The sequence below is a fragment of the Mobula hypostoma genome, chromosome 2, assembly GCF_963921235.1.
Source record: "Mobula hypostoma chromosome 2, sMobHyp1.1, whole genome shotgun sequence".
NCBI classification, from domain to species: Eukaryota; Metazoa; Chordata; class Chondrichthyes; order Myliobatiformes; family Myliobatidae; genus Mobula; species Mobula hypostoma.
The window spans coordinates 232,140,374-232,164,532 of NC_086098.1; the positions used below are offsets into that span (position 1 = coordinate 232,140,374).

General features: G+C 41.3%; 1 protein-coding gene across 2 annotated transcripts in view; it reads right to left on the reverse strand.

Annotated features, from left to right (window-relative positions):
• Nucleotides 1-24,159, reverse strand: part of LOC134342923 (cadherin-22-like) — a 1,022,768-nt gene that overhangs the window by 118,243 nt on the left and 880,366 nt on the right. The window lies entirely within an intron of this gene.

Below are 24,159 nucleotides of genomic sequence, written 5' to 3' on the forward strand. Positions count from 1 at the left end.
TTTTGCTGTGGAGGCAATGGTTATCTTACATGGCAAATACACGTTATAATTTGCATTTATACCTCCTTGATTTCTTTGTCAATTAAACTGAATCTGTTCTTTGTGACTCTAACAGATCATCCTATAATAACTAAATTAACTCAAATAATATTGTACTGTAAAGCTGCATAAAAACAAAAGAGCAGAAAGCTCTGGTGCTGAGCTGGACTTCATACATTCCTGGCTATAATTTCACCACTGTATCAACACTAGGGTCAGCACAGTCACACTGTAGAACAGCTAGCAGGGCCACTGACCCAGGTTCAATCCTGACCTCAGGTTCTGTCTGTGTGGAGTTTGCACGCTCTCCCTCTGAGTGTGTGGGCTTACTCCAGGTGCTCCAGATTCCTCCCACACTCCAGAAATGTACAGGCTGGTGGCTTAATTGGCTGCTGTAAACTGCTCCTATTGTGCAGATGAGTGTTAGAATCTGGGAGGAGATCGTGAGGAAGTGGGGAGTATTTTAAAAAAGTGATTAATGTAAATGGATAATCAATGTTTGGCATGGACTCAATGGGATGGAGGGCCTGTTTCTTTGCTGCAGCTTTCTGTCCCAACAGATTGCCCCAGAAACAGGGCTCTGGATCATAGCAGAAGTGGCTCACTTCATGGTTTGGCAGTTGCAGAGGTACAGCGATGGCAGAAGCAATTCTTGTTAACAGGAGCATACTAGGTAAACATGGCTCCAATATCTGGGGACTGTGAGAGAAAATAAGGAGATGACTTTACCAATCCAGAGGTTGTTAGGGTGAGGCAAAAGAATTTATCTCTACAAGTCATGTGGTACACATAAATGTATAATTTTCTTGCCTTTTTAGCCAAAGTGAGAAGGGAAATTTGGATTAGCAAATGTAAAAGGAGCTTATTACTTATGCCTTAACACTTTCATTATATAAGGTCCTACAAGGGATCATACATACCACACACACACACACTTGTGGTAGAATTTAGAGCTTGGAATCACTATCTCAAGATATAGGTTTGCTTGAGGTAAAACCTCCTTGTTCAGAGGAGCATTCTTACACAAAATCTTGCACAGACAGAAACTTCTCTGAGGCAGATTACTGATAACCAAGGGAATGAGAGGTTATTCTAAGGGAATGTGTGAAGGATACAATCAAATCAACCATGATCTTCAGATGCACTGAGCTATGCTGTCATGCAGCATTTCAAGTTGAAGTGGTGGCAGGAGAGGTGTGGGTTGTCCCAGTTGCTGCTGAGCAAATTGAATATGATAGAGATCAGAGGTTTAATAATAAGGGTTCCTCTGACTGCTACGGAGTAGTTGATGAATGAGGCTAAAAGAAGATGGACATCTGAAAAGATACAATGGACATTTGTACAGCTCCTCTTTAAATGATAAAATCCTTGCTGCAAAGCACGCCAATCCCCATCATTTAGTGCTGCTCTCCACTTTCGAAGGTGGCCATCACTTTTTAAATGCCTGGAAGTGTGTCTCTATGTGGTAAACTGTTTTGCTGGAGGTTGTGTTGTTGATAGATTCCCATTGCTTCTTGCCACCATTGTTGCTCCAGTGCTAACAGATCCTCTTCCTTATTAGATTCCAGTCAAACGTCCAGTTCCTCTTGCACTGCTTCATCAATCCTAGTCTCATCCGCACACTTTTACACAGGCCAGGCAAATTTTATTATTAAGGGAAGGTTTGTTTATTTTAGGCTGTTGACCGGATGGTCATTGTGCACAGTCTGGCCATCATTTCTCTCTATCCCATTTATTTTTGAGTTGCCCAGGTATCACTAATGATAAATGTTCCTCCTTTGCTTACCTTAATAATAAAATTGGCCTGGCCCTGATGATACCACTGTCGTGGGCTGCATTTCAAATAATGATGAGTTGGAGTAAAGAAAGAAGATAGAGAGCTCAGTGATGTGGTATCAGGACAACAATCTTTCCTTCAATGTCAACAAAACAAAGAGCTGCTTGTTGACTTCAGAAATGGGGGAGGGGAGTGTGGGTGGTGTAGGTCTTCCTATATTCATCAACAATGTTGAGGCTGAGAGGGTTGAGAGCTTCAAGTTCCTAAGAGTGAACGTCACTACTAGCCTTTCTGGTCCAACCACATTGATGTCATGACAAAAAAAATGCTCAGCAGAGCACTTCCTCAGGAGACAAAAGAAATTTGGCATGTCCCCGTTGACACTTACCAATTTTTACCAATGCACCATAGAAAACATTCCCTCTGGATGCATAACTGCTTGGCTTGTGACTGTGAGAAACTGCAGAGAGTTGTGGACACAGCACAGCACATCACAGGAACCAGCCTCCCCTCCAGGGAGCTTGTCTACTTTTCTCGCTGCCTCGGTAAAGCAGCCAGCATAATAAAAGGGCCATGAACATACTCTCATATCCTCTCTCCCACTGGGTCTGAAATCACATATCAGTAGGATTAAAGACGGCCCTCTATCCCTCCACTATCAGGCTCTTTAAATGTATCTCTTGTATGATAGAATGGACTCTTCGCTTCACAATCTACCTCGTTATGACCTTGCACTTTATCGGTTTCTATTACTGCAAATTTTTGGAAATGTTTACACTTTATCCTGCATCATCCTTGTTTTGCCTTATTCTAGCTCAATATACTGCGTAGTGTTTCGATCTGTACAGACAGTATGTAAGACAAGCTTCCAACTGTAAGCTGGTACATGTGACACTAGTAAACCAATTCCGATACCAATTTGGGCTTGGCAAGTCCCACATTTGCAGGTGACTTGGAGGCACAGTGCAAAGATAGAGGGGGTAGTAATAGACTTCAAAGAGGTAAAGGTAAAATAAACTGCAGATGCTGAGGTCTAGAACAAAAAGGGAGAATACTGGAATAGCTCCATAAGAGTTTGTCTCCATATATGATGCTCAATCCTCTGAGCTCTTCCAGTGTTCTCTTTCTTTTTCAATGAGGTAACGACATTCTGGTGAATTAGGTGGTTCAGTGGCTGGTAGGCGTAAAGGCATGGAAAGAAAAAGTGTTACATTTTGAGGAGAAGAAACTAAAGAACACAATTCCAAAAAATAGAGACAGACAGGAAGGTTTGAGGCATCAGAACACAGTTCATTGAGAGTATTAGGCCAGTTGGAAACATTAAAAAAAAGATAGATATAATTTCTGACTTCAGCAAGTCAGGCAATAACAAAGGAAATCGAAAAATATGAAGTTACAATCTTTGGTTTTATCAAAAGAAGCTTAAGGACATGGAAGGTGTTTATATACACAGATCTGGTCTTGACTGGAATATGCTGCCCAGCTCAGAGCACCATACTTTAGGAAAGATGAGAAGGCTTGGGTGATGGTGCAGAACAGAAGTATCTAAATAATTCCATGTATAAGTGGCCTTGGATCTGTCAATAGTCTTGAGAATGTTGAGACAGAGATTGTGAAGAAACCTAAATGAAAAATTTAAAACTGGTTAAGTCCTAGTCAGGGTAGCCAAAGAAAAATCATTCCCTTTGTTAGAGGGCTTAAGAATCAGGTGCATAAAGTCATAGAAGCATCAAACACTGCAGCTCAGAACTAGGCCCTTTGGACCATTTTGTCCATCCCAAACCACTAATTTTTCCTAGTCCTATTGACCTACACCCAGACCATAGCCCTTGTTATCCCTCCCATCCAAGTACCTATCTAAATTTTTCTTAAGTGTTGAGATTGAACCCGTGTCCACCATTTCTGTTGGCAGCTCATTCCACCCACTCACCACCACCCTCTGGGTGTTTCTTTTAAATGTTTCCCTTTTCAAACATAACCTATGAACTCTAGTTCTAGAGTCACCAAACCCACTTGCGTTTATCTTATCCATACCCCTCATAATTTGTATAGCTCTGTACTATCTTCCCTTGCTCTCTACGCTCCAGGGAATAAAGTCATAACCTCTTCAACCTTTCCCTATAAGTCAGATCCTAAAGTCCCAGCAACATCCTTGTAAATTTTCTCTGCATGCTTTCAATCTTATTTACATCTTTCCTGAAGGTGGGTGACCTTAAATGCACACACAATACTCCAAATTATGCCTCAACAATGTCTTATACAATTTCAACAGAACATCCCAACTCTTGTACTTGATGTATTGATTTATGAAGGCCAATGTGCCAAGACCTTTCTTTACAACCCTACCTACCTATCACACAACTTTAAAGGAATTAGGGATTTGTATTCCCGGGTCCCTCTCTTCTACGACACTTCTCATTTACCCTGGTTGGTCCTCCCAAAGTGCAACAGCTCACACTTGTATGCATTAAATTCCATCTAACATTTCTCCAGCCGGTCCAGATCCCGCTGTAAGCCTCGATAGTCTTCCTCATTGTCCACTACAACCCCCAATCTTGGTGTCATCCAGTTTACCTTATTATCATCCAGATCATTGACATAGATAACAAACAGTAGCGGATCCAGAACAATCCCTGTGGTACACCACTAATCACAGGCCTCCAATTGGAGAGGCACCCATGTGCTACCACTCTCAGGTTTCTCCCGCAAAACAAATACCTGATCCAATTTACTAGTGTACGGGGTTTTTCCTTTTTGTTGTATGTTAAATTTAAAATGGCTTCTTTGTTATGTTATACTGGGGAATGCTTCTTTGTTATGTTAAATGCTGAGAAAGTCTCTAGCTAGACAGTTGCTTGGGTTAATACAGACAGCAGGGTGCTGTTAGCCAATGGGTGGTCATGTATCGTTTTGTTTTCGGATGTTAATGCTGTATCATATGATCGGGGACGGGGTTTTGGCGGGGAGTCGGAGGAGAGACGAGGAGGACCGCGGATGTGCGGAAAGGCTCCGGTTGATCACTTCGGGTGGTCCTGAGCCGTGAGTCGACAGGATTCGGGTGGTCGTCAGGAATTGATTGAGCTCCAACGGTTGCGCGCGAAGAACTTGGATTTCGATAAGTCTTGGCGCCTTTTTCTTCATTACTTCCTTTTCTGTATCGAATTTCTATTAATGTCATAGAAATAGTAATATCTATAAAGTGTACTTGGTAAAACGTAGTGGGTGTGCTGGGCGATGATTGATGTTTGGGATTGATTCGGGCGGCAACTGACTCCGTGGGAAGCGTTCAGGCAGGTGCTGGGTGGGATTTCCCCTAGACATATATGAGCCAATATAACTAGGCGCTACACTAGCTTATCATGAATCCCAAGTGACTGAACTTTCTTGACGAACCTGCCATGTCAACAGCCTTGCTAAAGTCCATGTGGACAAGATCCACTGCCTTGCCTTCATCAACTTTCCTGATAAATTCCTCAAAAAGCTTTGTAAGGTTGGTTAGACATGATGTAAAATGCACAAATCTATGTTGACTATCCTTACTCAGTCCTGGTCTATTCAAATGCTTATATATCTGGTCCCTTAGAATACCTTCCAATAGCTTTCCCACTATTGATGTCAAGCTCACCAGTCTATAATTTTCTGGCTTATTCTTAGAGCCTTCTTTAAACAACAGAACAACATTAGCTATCCTCCAATCCTCTGGTACATCATCGGTGGTTAAGGATGTTTTAAAATTCTCTGCTAGGGCCCTTGCAATTTCTGCACTAGTCTCCAACAGGGTCCGAGGGAACACCTTGCTATGTTCTGGGGTTTTATCCACCCAAATTTGCCTCAAGACAGCAAACTCAAATTAAAATTGAATCACGTTTAATTATCATTCGAAACCATTCATGGATACAATTGAATGAGACAGCACTCCTCTAGGGCCAAGATGAGTGACATGCATTCAAAAGAGTGAAAGAGAAATAAAAACACACATCGTTACGCAAGAAAGCACATGTATAGTCCAAGAGCCTGAGCGACATGAAAATTGATGAACATGGACACCATGCTACACCACCTCCAGGGTCTTCTCACCTGGACTGCAGGAGCAGGCAAGCCCATGGCTTGAGGCCTAGTCGTCACTACAACCAAGGCCATGCTGCTGCCTCATCTGCTGTCTCACTACCAAACAAGGGAAACTGGCCTGCGGCATCTTACAATATCAATATTCAACAGGGACATTGAGGTCACAAGAGAAACGTCCAGTCATTCATGGTTACTTTGTACGCTGCCTTGCACAACAACTCTGATGCCTCTGAGTAGCAGGCAGCAGTACAGTCTGCACACAGATCAGCTCCTCTGAATTGTCTCCTGCCCAACCTCCAACGTCTCCTTCTTCAGCCTGTCCACCAGCTTCTCCTTCTCTGGCCCAGGCGCTGGCTTCTCCTCTGATTCCTCCGTCGACTCCTTCAGCACCCCGGCCGGCTGCTCCAAACAACAAATAGATCACTGATACAGTAGACCTGCTGTACCTGTTATCCTTGGGGTCCAGTATAGTCTTATGTCCATTAAAAAAAACATATTTTAAAAAGAAAAGTGCACCTTTGGTTGGCCCCAGAGAGGTTGCTCCTCCTCGTCTTAAATCTGTGTGGGATCCATAATCTCTCTGCTACTTAACCTCACTTCTGTCCATCTCCTGAGTAAATACAGATGGGAAAAAACATTTAAGATCTCCCTTATTTTGTTCGGTTCCATGCATAAATTGCTCTGATCTGCCAAGGGACCAGTTTTGTCCCTTGCTATCCTTTTGCTCTTCATTGGAATAAAACTGAATTACAAAAGAACCAGACCTGAGGGCAATTTTTCTTTTACATTGCGAGTGTTCAGAGTCTAAAAGGCATTGCCAGAAACTGTAAGATTGTAATTTCACCTTTCAAAGGAAGTTGGGTACCTAGCTGAAAGGGAAGAACCTGCAGGACTTTGGGGAGAGGTACTCACTGGATTGTACGTACACAGAGCAAAAACAGAACTGATGGACCAAATGGCTCCATTCATGATGTAGCCATTCTGTGAATTGCGGCAGAATATCTTTCTCCACAGATCTGCTAAGTATTGCCAAAATTTTCTGTTTCCGTTTGATTTTACAGTGCCAAATATATATATTCCATTGTAATTTTTGCAAGGCTGTGTTGCTTTGAGTCAATAAGAACTCGGTTAATACAAGAAGTACCACATCTGAATCTACTGCTGAAGGAATTACTGCACCATAAAAGAGCAGGGTCTCCCTAGTTTTCCATCCACAATGATAATGAAGTCTTCTCACTCAATCTCCAGCAATTAATCCCAACAGACCAGGTGTGAGTTAAGGAAACCCCCCAGTCATGTAGAATGTTGTGAACAATAAACCACAAATTACCTTTCTCCTCCCAAATATGCACGCCTATAACATGCCACTTTCCAACTGCTCACCTATTGCATCTCAAAATGATTCTTCCTGCGCACAATCTAATTTACAATTGAATGAATCAGTTCATTCAGGGAGCAGGAAGCTATTTCTTCACATTCTTCACATTTAACTCTTACGAACAGAAATCCTGTTGTAGCTGCATTATAAAAACAAAAATGTTACCAAAAGTCATCTCATCAAAAAAAATCTGTGGCAACAGAAGCTGTTCGCATTTCCTGTGGAAGGTGCAAAAGTCCTTGACATGAAACTGTAACTGTTTCTTCTCCCACAGTTATTCTCTGAGGTGATAAATGATTCCAGCATTTTTATTTCAGTTTTCTTTGATTTTCATTTTAGATTTTGATTTTACCTTCCTTCAAGTGTAAGCTGTGTCCTCTGGTTCTCCTGTTCTGTGAAGGTGAAAGAAACTAACCAAAAAACCATGCCAGCTCTGAAATCTAAGCATTACAAAATCAAAATAATCCCAATACTAAAAATCCAAAATAAAGTAAAAAGAATGCTGTAAAATCAGTAAGTCAGGTAACATCTATGGAGATAGAAATACAAACTTATAACTTTATTTCAGTACTAAAATGGATTCAAAATCAAGTCAGGAAACTACAGACCAGTGAGTCTGACAGCAGTGGTGAGTATATTGCTCGAGGGAATTTCCTAAGGGACAGGATTTACCAACATTTGGAGAAACAGGGTCTGATTTTGGACAGTCAGCACAGATTTGTGTGTGGGAAGTCTTGTCTGCCAAATCTCTTGGAGTTCTTTGACAAGATAATCATGATGGTGCACAAGGGTATGGCAATGTATGCTGTCTGAATAGGCTTTAGCAAGGCCTTTGACCAGGTCCCTTATGAAAGGCAAGTTATATGTTTAGATTACAAGGGATCCATTAGGAGAGAGCAGATGGGATTCATAATTATCTCCATGATAGCAAGCAGAGGGTGATAGTTGATAGCTGTTTTTTTGACTAAAGGACTGTGTCCAATCATGTGCCACAGGTGTTGGTGCTAGGACCTTTGTTGTTTGTAATTCACATAAACAAGTTGGATGTGAATGTATCATGATTATCTTGTCAAAGAACTCCAATAGATTTGGCAGGCGAGACTTCCTACATGCAAATCTGTGCGGACTGTCCAAAATCAGACCCTGTTTCTCCAAAATGGCAAATTTGTGGATGATAATACAATAGGTGGTGTTGTAGATAGTGTAGAAGATTATGAAAAATGACAAGGCAATCTTGATCAGCTAAGCATATGGACTGAGGATTGCAAAATAGGCTTTCAATCCAGATAAGTGTGAGGTATTGCATTTTTGCAGATCATGCTGGAACAGGACTTACATAATAAATGGTAACTCTCTGTGGACTGTTTGGAACACTAGAAGTGCAAGGTCTAGTCGATACTTGACATGCTGGCTTTCATCAAACAGAGCATTGAGTATTGGAGTTGGGAAGAAGTTACGTAAGATATTGATTAGATTAGATTATGAGGACACTCAGTCCTCGTTTATTGTCATTTAGAAACGCATGCATTAAGAAATGATGCAATGTTCCTCCAGTATGATATCACAGTAACACAGGACAAACCAAGACTAAAACTGACAAAAACCACATAATTATAACATATAGTTACAACAGTGCAAAGCAATACTGTAATTTGATAAAGAGCAGGCCGTGGGCACAGTAAAAAAAAAGTCTCGAAGTCCCGAAAGCCCATCATCTCACGCAGACGGTAGAAGGGAGAATCTCTCCCTGCCATGAACCTCTAGCGCCGCAAACTTGCCAATGCAGCACCTTTGGAAGCACCCGACCACAGCCGACTCTGAGTCTGTCCGAAAACTTTGAGCCTCCGACCAGCCCTCCGACACCGAGCACTGAGCACCATCTCTGCTGAGCGCTTCAACCCCACCCCAGCCGCCGAGCAACAAGCAAAGCCGAGGACTCGGGTCCTTCCCCTCTGGAGATTCTGGATCACACAGTAGCAGCGGCAGCAAAGCAGACATTTCAGAAGTTTCACCAGATGTTCCTCCGTGCTCTCACGTCTGTCTCCATCAAATCAGGATTGTGTACGGCACCCTACTTGACAAATAACAGACATCATCACCGGAGTGGCCGCTGCGAGCTGCGTCGTGCCGCCATCTTCTCCTCTCCTTACTGACTGATGAGGCTGTATTTGGATTATTGTGCACCGTTTTGATAAAACTGCTATAGGAAAGATGTTATGAAACTAGAAAGAGTGCAGACAAGATTTATCAGCATGTTGCATGGACTCAGAAGCCAGAGTAAGAACAAGAGTTTGCATGAACTAAGACTTTATTCTCTAGAATGTAGGAGATTGTGGAGTGATCTGATAAAAGTATATTAGATAATGAGGGGCACAGGCGTATAGTCTGTTTCGAGGAGGAGATACTAAAAACAAGAGGGCGTAGGTTTAAGATCAGAGGTGAGAGGTTTCAAAGGGCATCGGGAAATGCTTCTTCACACAAAGGGTTGTGTGTATTTACAATGAGTTGAAGAAATTGCATCTGAGGTGGACACATTAACAACTTTAAAAAAGTAACTTGATAAGTACATAGAATATAAAACATAGAAACCTACAGCACATTACAGGCCCTTTGGCCCACAATGTTGTGTCAACCATTTAACCTACTCCAGAAGCTGCCTTGAATTTCCCGACTGCATAGCCCTCTAATTTTCTAAGCTCCATGTACCTATCTAAGAGACTCTTAAAAGACCCTATTGTATCCGCCTCTACCACCATCAGTGGCAGTGCATTCCATGCAGACACTACTCTCTGTGCAAAAAACAACTCTGACATCCTCCTTGTACCTACTTCTAAGCACCTTAAAACTATATCCCCTCGTTTAAGCCATTTCAGCCCTGGGAAAAAGCCTCTGGCTATCCACACAATCAATGCCTCTCATCATCTTATACACCTCTATCAGGTCACCTCTTTTATTTGGCAGAATAAGAATCCGAGACTGGGTAAAATACATTTACAGAAAGCTAAGAGAGATGGAGGTTTAGCATTACCTAACTTTAGATTTTATTATTGGGCTATTAATATTCGACATATGAAATTTTGGTTACTTGACCGGGATATACTATCTATTCCTAAATGGGTAGCATTGGAATTACAATCTGTTCAGGGTTATACACTTGGTTCTATTTTAGGTTCATCTCTTCCTTTTGATTCGAAACGCCTTAAGCAGGTCTCTAACCCGATCGTTAAATATGCTTTGCGTATTTGGTTTCAATTCAGAAAATTTTTTGATCTTAATCAATTCGGGTTAGCGATTCCTATTTTAGGTAACATATTTTTTCCTCCCTCTTTTACGGATCGCGCTTTTCAAACTTGGAAGACTAAGGGTATTTTACGGTTTTTGGATTTATTTTTAGATGGTTCCCTTATGTCTTTTGAACAATTATCTAATAAATATAACCTATCAAGAATACATTTTTTTAGATATTTACAAGTTAGAAATTTTCTAAGTACTATACTTCCTTCCTTTCCAATGCTTCCTCCTATATATATTTTAGATTCGATAATTAACCTTAATCCATGTCAGAAAGGTGCATCGGCTATGATTTATAATATTATTATGAAACTCAGGAAAGCTCCATTTGTTAAGATTAGGGTAGATTGGGAACAGGAATTGGGGCTTACCATTTCTGTGGATGATTGGGGGCAGATTTTACAATTAGTTAATACTTCCTCTATTTGTGCTAAACATTCCCTAATTCAATTTAAAGTGGTGCATAGAGCACATATGTCCAAAGATAAGTTAGCGCGTTTTTACTCGCATATTAATCCTTTCTGTGATAGATGTTCGGGGCAGATAGCCTCTTTAACTCATATGTTTTGGTCTTGCCCTACTTTGGAAACTTTTTGGAGAGATATTTTCAATATTATTTCTAAGGTATTAAATATAGATATCTCTCCTCACCCTATTACTGCTATCTTTGGACTACCTAAAATTTCTAGTAATCTTTCCCCTTCAGCCCGTAGAATGATTGCATTTCTTACTTTAATGGCGAAAAGATGTATTTTACAACATTGGAAAGAGCTTAATGCTCCAACTACCTTTTTTTGGTTTTCTCAGACGATTTTATGTTTGAATCTGGAGAAAATTAGAAGTAACCTTCATGATTCTTCATTTAAATTTGAACAGATTTGGGAACCTTTTATTCGATATTTTCATTTAATGTAATATTTACCCTTCTTGTTTTTTTTTCACTGTTTTAATGGAGGTCGGGATTGAGGACGTGATTTTAAGTTTAACTCTGTTTGGTTTCAAGTTAGCCCATTGCTTTGCTTTGCTTTTAGTTAGTTGCACGGTGGGTTTTTTTTTGGGGTTTTTTTTTCTTTTTTTCCATTGATATATATAAAATCTAGTATACTATTATGTTATTTTGGTTTCTTATGCTTAAATTACATTGTTTGTAGTATTTTCTTTTTGGTATTGTTATCTTTTGGAATTTTATTATACTTTAACATTGTATTAATGTTTATATGGCTTACCTTTTTTGTATACTTACTCAATAAAAAGATTTAAAAAGAAAGAAAGGTCACCTCTTATCCTCCGTCGCTCCAAGGAGAAAAGGCTGAGTTCACGAAACCTGGGTTGGAGGCATCCTTTTCAATCTACGCAACACCCTTCTAAATCTCCTCTGCACTCTCTCTATAATATCCACAGCCTTCCTGTAGTGAGGTGACCAGAACTGAACACATTACTCCAAGTGGAGTCTAACTAAGGTCTTCTATAGCTTTAACATCACCTCACGGCTCTTGAACTCAGTCCCACAGTTGATGAAGGCAATCACAGCATATGCCTTCTTAACAACACTGTCAATCTGCACAGCAGCTTTGAGGGTCCTATGGACATAGACTCCAAGAGGATCATTAAGTAACTCCGCTACAGCCTCCGACTCTATGCACATGTTTCCACTATCGCTCCTGATTAGTCCTATTCTCACATGGCTCATCCTCTTGCTCTTCACATCTTTGTAGAATGCTTTGGGGTTTTTCCTTAATTTTCTAGCACTCTAACAATACCTAGCTTCTTAAACCTTTTGTAAGCTTTTCTGTTCTTCTTACCTAGATTTTCTACATCTTCTGTACACCATGGTCATTTTACCCGACCATCCTTTCCTTGCCTCAATGGAACATACCTATGCAGAATGTCACGCAAATGTTCCCTGAACATTTGTCACATTTCTGCATGCAATTCCATGAGAACATCTGCTCCCAATTTATGTTCCCAAGTTCTTGCCTAATAGCGTCATATTTCCCCCTACCCCAATTAAATGTTTTCCCAAATAGTCTGCTCCTATCCCTCTCCAGCGCTATGGTAAAATAGATAGAGCTGTGATCACTACCTCCAAAATGCTCTCCCACTGAGAGATCTGACACTTCCCAATACCTGATCAACTACAGCCTCTCCTCCAGTTGGCTCATCTACATGTTGCATCAGGAAACCTTGCTGAACATACCTAACAAACTCTACCCCATCTAAACCCCTTGCTCTGAGGAGATGCCAGTCAATATTAGGAAAGTTAAAATCACCCATCACAACAACCCCATTATTATTGCACGGTTCTAGAATCTGCCCCCCTATCTGTTCCTTTATGTCTCTGTTACTATTGCAGGGTCTATAAAAAGCACCCAGTAGAGTAGTTGCCCCCTCTCTGTTTCTGACTTCCACCCACAATGACTCAGTAGACAACGCCCCCAATGACTTCCTCCTTTTCTGCAGCTGTGATACATGGATAAGGAAGGTTTAGAAGGCCACAGGTCAAATGCAGGCAGAGGGAACCAGCCCAACGTGTGGCTGGGCTGGCATGGATGATTGGACAAGGAACCTGTGTCTGTGCTGCATGACTGACTTTACAAGTTAAAGAGTAAAATTTAAAGATTAGCTTTATTTGTCTCATGTACACTGAAACATCCAAATATATGGTCAAATGCATTGCTTAGCAACAATGACCAACACATTCCGATCATTGTGCTGGGGCAGCCTGCAAGTGTTGCTCAGAAGAAAGCCAAGTGGTCACTGGGAAAACGTACAAACTCCTTTCAGGGAATGGCGGGAATCGAACCCAGATTGGTTACTGCTGATGCTGTAAAGAGACAGCAGTAACCACTATGCTATGGTACTGCCCTACACCACCACGCTGCCTGTGGAAATGTTAAGAATTTTACACATGTTAAAAAGGCAAGTAAAACTGGAAATGATGGGGATTACAATATGTCCGTAGATTGGGAAAATCTGGTTGGTACCGGATCTCAAGAGTGGGAATTTGTAGAATGCCTATTAGGTAGGTTTTTAGAGCAGCTTGTGGTTGAGCCCACTAGGAGAAACAAATTTCTGGCCTGAGTGTTATGTGGTACCCTAGATTTGATTAGGGAGCTTAAGGTAAAGGAACCTTTAGAACCTTCCCCTCTGCCCTCTGATTCCTAAATAGACACTACCTCATTTTTTTAATGTATATTATTTCTGTTTTTGCATGATTATTTGTCTATTCAATATACATGTACTTTAATTGATTTAGTGATTTATTTATTTTTTTTCTTCTATATTTTGTACTGCATTGAACTGCTGCTGCTAAGTTAACAAATTTCACGACACATGCTGGTGATAATGAACCTGATTCTGAGAAGGCAGAGGTCATAACATGATAGAACTCACCCTGCAGTTTGTGTGAGAAGATAAAGTATTCTTCAGTATTGCAGTGGAGTAAAGGGAATATCAGAGGCATGAAAGAGGAGCTGGCCATAGTTGATTGGAAGGAACTACTAGCAGGGATGATGTCAGAACAGTAATGGCTGGAGCTAAGGGGGGAAATTCAGAAGGTGCAAGAAAGATACATCCCAAAGATGAAGAAGTATTCTAATGAAAGAATGAGGCAACTGTGGCTGCAAGGAAAGACTGGGCATGGAACAGCAAAAATTAGTTGGAAGGTAGAAGATTGGGAAGCTTTTAAAAATGAACATAAAACAACTAAAAAGCAATAAAGAGAGAAAAAGATGTAATATGAAGGTAAGAGAGCTCAAAGCATAAAAGAGGATACAAGAGGTTTTTTTATGAGAGTGGAAATAAGACAGCTGGAAAATGATGCTGGAGGTAGTAGTGAGGGACAAAGAAATGGCGGAGGAACTTAATAAGTATTTTGCAACAGTCTTCACTGTGAAAAACCTAAAGCAAAATGTTAGAAATGCGAGAAGTCAGGGGGCAGAAGTGAGTGTCATTGTTATTAATAAGGATAAGGTGCTTGGGAAACTGAAAGTTCTGAAGGTAGATAAGTCACTTGGACAAGATGGACTACACTCCAGGGTTCTGAAAGATGTAGCTGAAGTGATTGTGGAAGCATTAGTAATGATCCTTCAAGAACCGCTAGATTCTGCAATATTTCCTGAGGACAGAAAAATTGTAAATGTCACTCCACTCTTTAAGAAGGGAGGGAGGCAGAAGAAAGGAAATTATAGGCCAGTTAGTCTGATTTCAGTGGTTGGAAAGATGTTGGAGTCTATTACTAAGATTGTGATTTTGGGGTACTTGGAGGCACATGATAAAACAGGCCAAAGTCAGCATGATTTTCTAAAGGAGAAATCTTGCCTGACAAATCTGTTAGAATTCTTTTAGGAAATTGTAATGTATGGATCTATTTATATCAAGGCAATGACCCCCCCCCCTTAGCACTACGTATTAATCTGTTGTTTGCACATGTGTTGCTGTGTATGCATGCATATTGTTCTCTCTCCCTCTTGAGTACACCAGTTAAAGCCATCTCCTGCGTGCACAACTCAGGTCATACATACCTGAGCCTAGTAAAATTCTACCACCATTTTCTCCCAGGCATTGCTACAGTGCTGCATCCATTGAATGCACTGTTGCAAACAGGGACAAGTGGGAATGATCAGGAAGATGTGAAAGCGCATTCAAGGAAACAAAGAGACTCATAACATCCGATGAACTACTCACCCATTATGACCCACCCCTGTCCATCAGACTGGCCTGCATCGCATCCCCTTATGGTATTGGAGCCATTTTGTCACATATTATTAAAGATGAATCAGGACATCGGATTGTGTTTGCTTCAAGATCACTGACAAGTGCAGAACGCAACTACTACAGGTCAACCAAGAAGCTTCATGACTAGTATGGGAAATAAAAAAGTTTCACCGCAATCTCTACAGACAGAAGTTTATACTAGTGATAAGTTGCCAGCTCCTTTTGTCCATTTTCAATCCCAGGAAGGGAATTCCAGTGATGATTGCTACCCAGTTGCAATGTTGAGCAATTTTCCTAGGAGCCCACTCTTATGACATAGAGTTCAAGGCTACCAAACAACACAGCAACACTGATGGCTTGCCACGTCCTCAGCTATTGGCAACTGAAGAAGAAAAGTCTTCATACTGTGACTGAGCAGCAGTGTTCCATGCCATGTTGGTGGACCAGTTGCTGATAACAAATTCTGAAATGCAGAGTGAAACAAGGAATGACCTGACATTTTCAAAAGTCTATGAAATCACCATGTAAGGATGGCCAGCTCATGGTAACCCTATGCTTCCAGAGTTCTCAACGAGATGGGATCAACTGTCAGTATGTTAAAGAACGCTAATGTGTGGATCTCGTGTTGTGGTTCCCTTTAAACTGCGCACTAGAGTGTTAAAAAATCTTCACGAATGACACCTGGGTACAGCCAAGATGAAGAGTCTTGCCTGGAGCTACGTGTGGTGGCTGGGACCAGATAAACAGGTTGAAGACTTGGCCAGAGGCTGTTCGGAATGCCAAAAAGTTAAAAGTTCACCCTCACAGGCACCATTAGACTTGCTGGACCATTCATTGACCCCACGTTCCTGATTGCTGTGGATGGTCATTTGAAGTGGCCAGAGGTTATACCAATGAAATCAACCACCTCAACGAAGACTGTCTCCACCCTAAGGATTACCTTCACCAGAAACGGTTTACCAGAACAAATTGTGAGTGACGACATACCACAATACACACCGGAAGAATTCAGACAGTTTATGAAGAAAAATGGTATCAGACACTTGCTGAGAGCAAAGTTGGCGACCAAGAAGGTTACAAGAGGACCACATATGATTTCCGATAAAACATCTCATGAGCAAAGTGGCAATTCTGGACATCTTGAATCAATGAAAGATGCTCAACAGTTGTGGAAGGGCTTGAATGATGTCACTTCTTATAAAGTAAAATCAGGTGACTTAGGCAACAACAGGGCTTTGCTTTCAGAGTAGCTCAATGCTTTCTATGGAGGAACCAACAAGAACTCCTGCAGCTGCAATAATCCTGTGACTTCAGTCTCTGAGGCCAACGTGCAAGCATCCTTCAGGAGAGTGAAGCCATGAAAAGCATCTGGCCCAGACGGGGTACCTGGCCAAGTGCTAAAGACCTGTGCTGATTAACTGACTGGTGTGTTCACTGAGATCTTTAATCTCTTGCTACATTAGTCCGAGATACCCACTAGCTTCAAGAAGGCTTCAACTATACTGGTGCACAGGAAGTATGTGGTAAGCTGCCTCAGTGACTATTGTCTAGTAGCACATGCATCCACAATTATGAAGTGGTTTGAGAGGTTGGTGATGAAACATATCAACTCCTGCCTGAGAGGTGACTTGGATCCTCTCCAATTTGCAGATCCCACCTCATTGGCTCTTCACTTAACCCTGGAGCATATGGACAGAAAAGATGCTTTCAGGATGCTCTTTATCAACTACAGCCCATTGTTCAATACCATCATCTCAAAACTAATATTTGGGCTTCATGACCTTGACCTCAGTACTTCCTTGTGCAATTGGATCCTCAAATTCCTCACTTGGAACACCATCTCCTTCACAATCTGCATCAGCACAGGTGTACCACAAGACTATGTGCTTATCCTCTGCTCTACTCACATTACACTTATAACTGTGTGGTTTAAGTCCAGCTCCAATGCCATATTCAAGTTTGCTGACAACACCACTGTCATTGGCAATTTATGGTTGTGACAAATTAGCATAGAGGAGGGAGATCGAAAATCTGACTGAGTGGTGCCACAACAGTAACATCTTACTCAATGTCGGCAAGACCAAAGGGCTTATTATTGACTTCAGGAGGAGGAAATCAGAGCCAATCCTCATTGCAGGATCAGAAGTGGAGAGCATCAGCGACTTTAAATTCCTCAGAAATATCATTTCAGAAGACCTTTTCAGGACCCAACACGTAAATGCATTATGGAGAAAGCATGGGAGCACCTCTACTTCCCTAGGAGTTTGTGAAGATTCAGCATGACAGCTAAAACTTTGACAAACTTCTATAACAACAGGAATTCTGCAGATGCTGGAAATTCAAGCAACACACATCAAAGTTGCTGGTGAACGCAGCAGGCCAGGCAGCATCTATAGGAAGAGGTGCAGTCGACGTTTCAGGCCGAGACCCTAGTCCTGACGAAGGGTCTCAGCCTGAAACGTCGACTGCACCTCTTCCTATAGATGCTGCCTGGCCTGCTGCGTTCACAAACTTCTATAGATGTGTTGTGGAGAGTATGTTGAATGGATGCATTGCAACCTCGTATGGAAACCCCAATGACCTTGAGTGGAAAATCCTACAAAAAGTAGAAGATACAGCCTCGTCCTTAACAGGTAAGCCCCTCCCAACATTGTGCACATAGACACAGAATGTTGTCTCAGTAAAGTAGCATCTATCATGAGGACCCCAATCATGCATATCACGCTATCTGCTCACTGCCGCCATCAGGAAAAATGTACAAAAACCTCAGGACTCACACCACCAGGTTCAGGAACAGTTATTACTCCTCAACCATCAAGCTCTTGAACCAAAGGGGATAAGTTCACTCAACTACACTTGCACTATCACAACCTATGCACTCACTTTCAAAGACTCGTGTTTTCTATATTTATTCTTTATTTATTTACTTGGGCACATGACCAAGTGGTTAAGGCATTCAACTAGCGATCTAAAGGTCGTGAGTTCGAACCCCAGCCAAGGCAATGTTTTGTGTCCTAGAGCAAGACACTTAATCACACAGTGTTCTGCGACGACACTGGTGCCAAGCTGTATCGGCCCTTGCCCTTCCCTTGGATGACATCGGTGTCGTGGAGAGGGGAAAATTGCAGCATGGGCAACTGCCAGTCTTCCATACAACCTTGCCCAGGCCTGCGCCCTAGAAAGTGAAGACTAACGGATGCCTTTATTTACTTGTTATTATTTCTTTCTTTTTGTAGTTGCACAGTTTGTTGTACTTTGCTCATTGGTTGAACACCCAGTTGGTGCAATCTTACATTTATTCTATTATAGTCATTAAACTACTATGGATTTATTGAGTATGCTAGCAAGAAAATGAACCTCATGGTTGTATATGGTGAGATATATGTACCGTGATAATAAATTTACTTTGAACTTTGAACAAAGAGGGGGCACATGACAAGGGGAGACAGGGAGTTACTGAAGATATATGGAAAAAATCAACTATATTTGAGACCCTGTGAGAAGGAGACAGCATTAGGGCTTTAACTGAGTGAGAGAAGGAATTGGCCAATGTAAGCATAAATTTAATTATGTGTGAAAGTGGAGGTGAAAGGATACATTTTCCCCAAACCTCCTATCATTCAGTGGGATATCACTGGAAAGTTAAGGTACTGTGGAGCCTGAGAAACATTCTTTGTTCCAGTTAATTTTAGGCTCATTCTGCTTCGAATACCTTGATGAGTTTGCTTCATATTCTAATGTTATGCACTCCCATTCCTCAAATTCCTGGGGTGCTTTTCTGGAAAAAGAAATCACTTCATTGGCCTTTGTATCTTTTAAATTTTTTTTGCTTTATTTTCTCTGTATTCCTGTATTTCTTTTTACCTTTTCCTAACTTTTCTAAACAGTTTTTTGTGCAGAATTTAGATCCATGTTTGTCTTTCTTCTGGGAAAATATCGACTTTTTACTTACAATTTCTCTGCTTTAATTGTCTAACTGGTTTCCTGCCAATATTTCTTTTAAATTGCATTGGAACATGCTTCCTATCTCTGGTGCTAAATTTAATCTAATTTCATTTTAGTTAAATAACATTAGTAGGCTGCTGAATTTCATTTATTTAACCATTTTTTAGCTACGGCTTTTTCCTTGCTTTTGAAATGTTTATATCAAATCTAACAACATAACATAGGTGGTGCTCCAGCTTTGTATCACCAACATCTCCTTCCTTCATTTCTGAGGGCAAAACTGATTGTAATATTAACTTCTGACTTGTTTCATTAAAAGCATCGATCTCATAAACACCCCAGATGTACTGCAGAAACTGTAGTGTTCTCTATTCTTAAATGGTATGGAATGTTTACAAAGATGTGAGAAAGAGAAGGTGAAATTATTTCCTTTAGTTGGCTGTCAAAGAGGAAGAGACATCATCGCAAAATAAGAGACAGATTGTTCAGGAGTGGTCATAAGCAATTTTTTTCAACCAAGTAGAAATCAGGAATTCATTCCCAAAAGGTTCTGGTTGCTGAGTCAATTGCAACGTCGGGTCAGACATCGATAGATTTTCATTAGGTTAAGGTCGTGAGGGATATGGAGTGAATGAAGCTGGATGGGGCTGAGACAGAGATCAGCCATAATCTCATGATCTAAATCTGGAGCCAGATCCTATTGCTTTTCCTATACATAAATTACATTTAACCCATTCAGCGGTACTTTTGAATAATTTAAGCTATGTTATTTTTGCATCTTCTTTAAGCTGTCAGCATATTTCATTTCCACAGTTCAGCAGTCCATAGTGAACACACTGAACAATTCCATTTCCATCCATATTCCCCAGGTCCGGGTATCCCCTGTAGTAAACCACTGCTATGGTGGGATCTATAATTAATATGGTCATCTTTTCACTTTCCGACACTTCCCAATGAAATACCTACGTATTCTGTTAGCTGTGAATTCAACTCCCTATGTTAACTAGTTTCAGGCTTATCTTGGATTGTATGATAACCACCTTAGACAATAATAGGTGCTTCTTATTTACCAAATGCATTTAAATTTAGTTGCACATTTGTTCTTCTTGCACACCAACTACATTAATATTTTTCATAAATTTTCATCCTGATCTGATTTCCTATTTTCCAGCTTTCCTGAGAACAGAGAAGGACCATGTATCAGGGTCACCTGAGTACCCTCTCCCATGCTGCTGCATCACGCCCCACTTTTCTTCCCTAATTCTCCCATTATTTGATTCCTGTGACAAACATATAATAGTCTTACGGCAATTGATCATCCTCAGAACTTTGGGCTTGAGAATTCCAACCATTTACAATCCTCATGTTTCTTCATTTCCTTATAAAATGGAGATGTAATCTCAGAAGTATCTGTCAATCTCATTCCTCCAATGGGTTACCTTAGTTTCGTTTTTCCTTCACTCCTTACCCCGCCTCTCTATCTCCTTTTGATCCTGTTTCACTCCTCCCATTCTGGCTCCTTTCCTTCATACCCCACCCAGCCCCTTCAGCTTTGCTTCCTTCCCTTCCCTGATGCCACCTACCCACTACACACATACAATTCACCCACAGTTATACCCTCCCCTATTTGATTCTGGTCCCTACTGCCATTCACCTCTCCTCTCGTGATTCCAATCCTCATCTCCTTTACTTATCAGAGACCAGCAGTGGTAACTCTCAGGTTCCTGCATATCTTCCTGCAGCAGCTGTCTCCCATCTTCACATACCTCTCCACTAGCTGTCTGATTTTTTATTCTTTCTTCCACTTTCTCTCTCTTTCATCTATCATTCACCTACCACAGGCTCCCAACTCCACCCTTGCTCACTTGCTCTACCTGGCATCACATGCCTGCCATCTTACACCCCTCCTTAATCTACCAATCACCTCGGACTCTTTTCTCACCATTTTCCTTCTCCTCTTTATACTGGCCATCCTGTCTCCACTCTCAGTCCTGATGCAGGGGTTTGGCCTACAGACATCAACAATTCCTTTTTTCACACAATTGCCTGACCTGCTGATTTCCTCCAGCAGACTGTTTGTTGCTCCAGATCTCAGCATCTGCCACCTCTAGTGACTCTACCCATTTCTCTTCCATGACTGTTAGCAGATCCTGAAGCACCACTCCCCACAGCAGATAATTAACTGACCAATCTGCATGCCTTTTGGATGTGAGGGAAAAAAAAAACTTGAAGCAACCGGAGGAAACCCACATGGACACAGAGTGAGCATGCAAACTCCACACGGAAAGCAGTGCCGTTTGGAATTGAACCTGTGCTACTGGACAGATGCATCTCTGTGCCGACTTCAGTAAAATATGTTTTTCCTCACCTCAGTGCTAAATGGTCAACTGTATCCTCGTAGCTTGGCCTATGTTTTTAGCTTTTCCAAATGGAGGAATCTACTTTTCAGCTACTCACCTTCAGTCCCTCAGAAGCCTGGATGTCTCACTGTGATCGTTTCCCATTTCTCCCTCAACTCAGAACTGATGTACAGCACTGGCATCGAACAGAGAACCTTCTTCAATTTATGAAGTGGATGCTTTCAATAGAGATTTTGCACAATGTTCTGTTTTGGTGTGTTCCGCTGCATGGACAGTGGTGTGGCATTTGTTATCACAAAAAATAGTTTCATAAGTTGAATGTTTTTGTTTTCCAATGAGTTAATGGCAGAAATTGAGCATTAGGAACTCAGGAAATTGCATAATAAAAAAATTAAAACTACAGTTCGTATTCCAGTGTCTGGTGCTTCACCAAAACCCCGTACATTCTCAACCAAAGTTGCTTACCTTTGCTTCCCAATTCCTCACAAGTGAAGCTCACAAACAATTTCCTTTGTTAATTACTTGCTACATGGATTTCATAATTGATTTCACTTTGGAGTAGAGAGAGAGAGAGAGCAAGATCTGTATGAGAGTAGGAACTATTAAACTTAACAAGTCTCATTGCAAGTGAGTTTCACTTCAGCCAAAACAAAGAAACAAGATTTAAGTGGAGTGGCCATTGTTGGTGTGGGTCAGTGTTAGAGAAGAGTATTAAGACTTCGGCTCAAGAGGTTTTGGCAAGAAGAGACAGAGGCCATTTTGGATCTGCCGTTATGTGAGTGGGCCAGTGGAGGAACTTACTATCTGAGGCTTTGGCAAGGAGTCACAGATGAGTAGCAGATAAAAACAGTAAAGGATTTCTTTATTATATTTAGCATTAACATGTACAACCGAAAGGATACCGAATTACAACAAATTAAATAAAACAGGGAATCTGGAACAAATGATGTGTTGTAGCTGATGGTGTGGAAGTTGATGGAACCTATTGAAATTCCTAGTGACCACATTTGCAACAAATGTTGTTTGAAGAATTCAAGCTCAAGGTTAATGACCTGGAATTAGAGCTTCAAACACTGTGATGCAGCAGGGAGGGTGAGAGTTACCTCGACATTGTGCTTCAGAAGGGAGGCATACTCATTAGATTATCTAATTCATATTTGGTCTGTGGCCAGGGACAAGAAAGTGTGACTGCAAGTAAGGAACTAGGGAAGCCAAGAGGTAGAGGGGGAGGAACTCAGCAGGCCAGGTGGCATCTATGGAAAAGAGTAAACAGTTGTTGTTTTGGGCCGAGACCCTTCTTTAGAACAGTGACAACCCTCTGTCGCAAGAGTCAAGTCCAAAGGCTGGATTGTCTTTTTGGTGCCTGAGTTCGGGTCATCTCATCTGATCTGCAGAGGAATTTTGAGTAGGAGGGGAAAGATCCAGTTTTTGTGGTCCATGTGAGTACCAACAATGTAGGGAAAACAATGAAAGAGGGGATTTAGCAGTTAGGGACAACTTTAAAATGCAGAACCAAAAAGATAACAATATCTGGATACAACACACATCAAAGCTGCTGGTGAACGCAGCAGGCCAAGCAGCATCTATAGGAAGAGGCGCAGTCGACGTTTCAGGCCGAGACCCTTCGTCAGGACCCGCAGTCGACGTTTCAGGCCGAGACCCTTCGTCAGGACTGCTATATCTGGATTGCTAGTTGAGCCATGTGCAAATCGGCACAGGGTTAATAAGATTAGAAAACTAAATGTGTGGCTCTAAGTTTGGTGTGGGTGAAGAGGGTTGAATTTGTGTGACATTGGCACCAGGATTGGGGAAGGAGGGAGCTGTTCCTATGGGATGGACCCTGCCTGAACCATAAAACCATAATGGGACCAGGATCTTGCTGGAACACATAACTAGGGGTGTGGATGATACTACTACTACTACTACTACTTCTACTTCTTCTTCTTCTTCTTCTTCTTCTTCTTCTTCTTCTTCTTCTTCTTCTTCGTGTATTACTGCCCTTCGCAGGACGTATAATTAATTATAGAACTTCAAGAAACTCAAATTCTTGAATACAACCTAGTCTCACGTATAAACAATAATAAACTCTTCAATCAGATGTTGATTCTCTTGATGGCCAAACAAAGATTTAATAGAAAACCAAAATACATTTAAGCCAGATAGCCTCTTGAACAACATGCTTCTTTCAATTTTCTATCAATTCCAGCTCAGCAAAACATGCTGGACTGTCTCTGGACTACCACAGTCACATAATCCGGTAGGATGTTTTCCTATTATCTTTAAATAATAGTTTAGCTCAGAATGCCCCAACCTAAGTCTTGTTAATTTCACCATATTTCTACGATTTAAAAGGTAACAGTCTGAGACCTTTTTAACCAGTGGGTGACTAGAAAAATAATGCCTGCCCTTTAATTCATTTTTCCAATCTTCCTGCCACTTCTTCTCTATACCTTTTAAAATCCTATTTCTCAATTCTAGGGGAACTCTAATTTCTACTTGCCTGCTCTGTAAAGAGGACTTTGCAATGCCATCCAAAATTTCACTTCCCTCCACCCCAGCATGCCCGGGTATCCATGACAATCCAA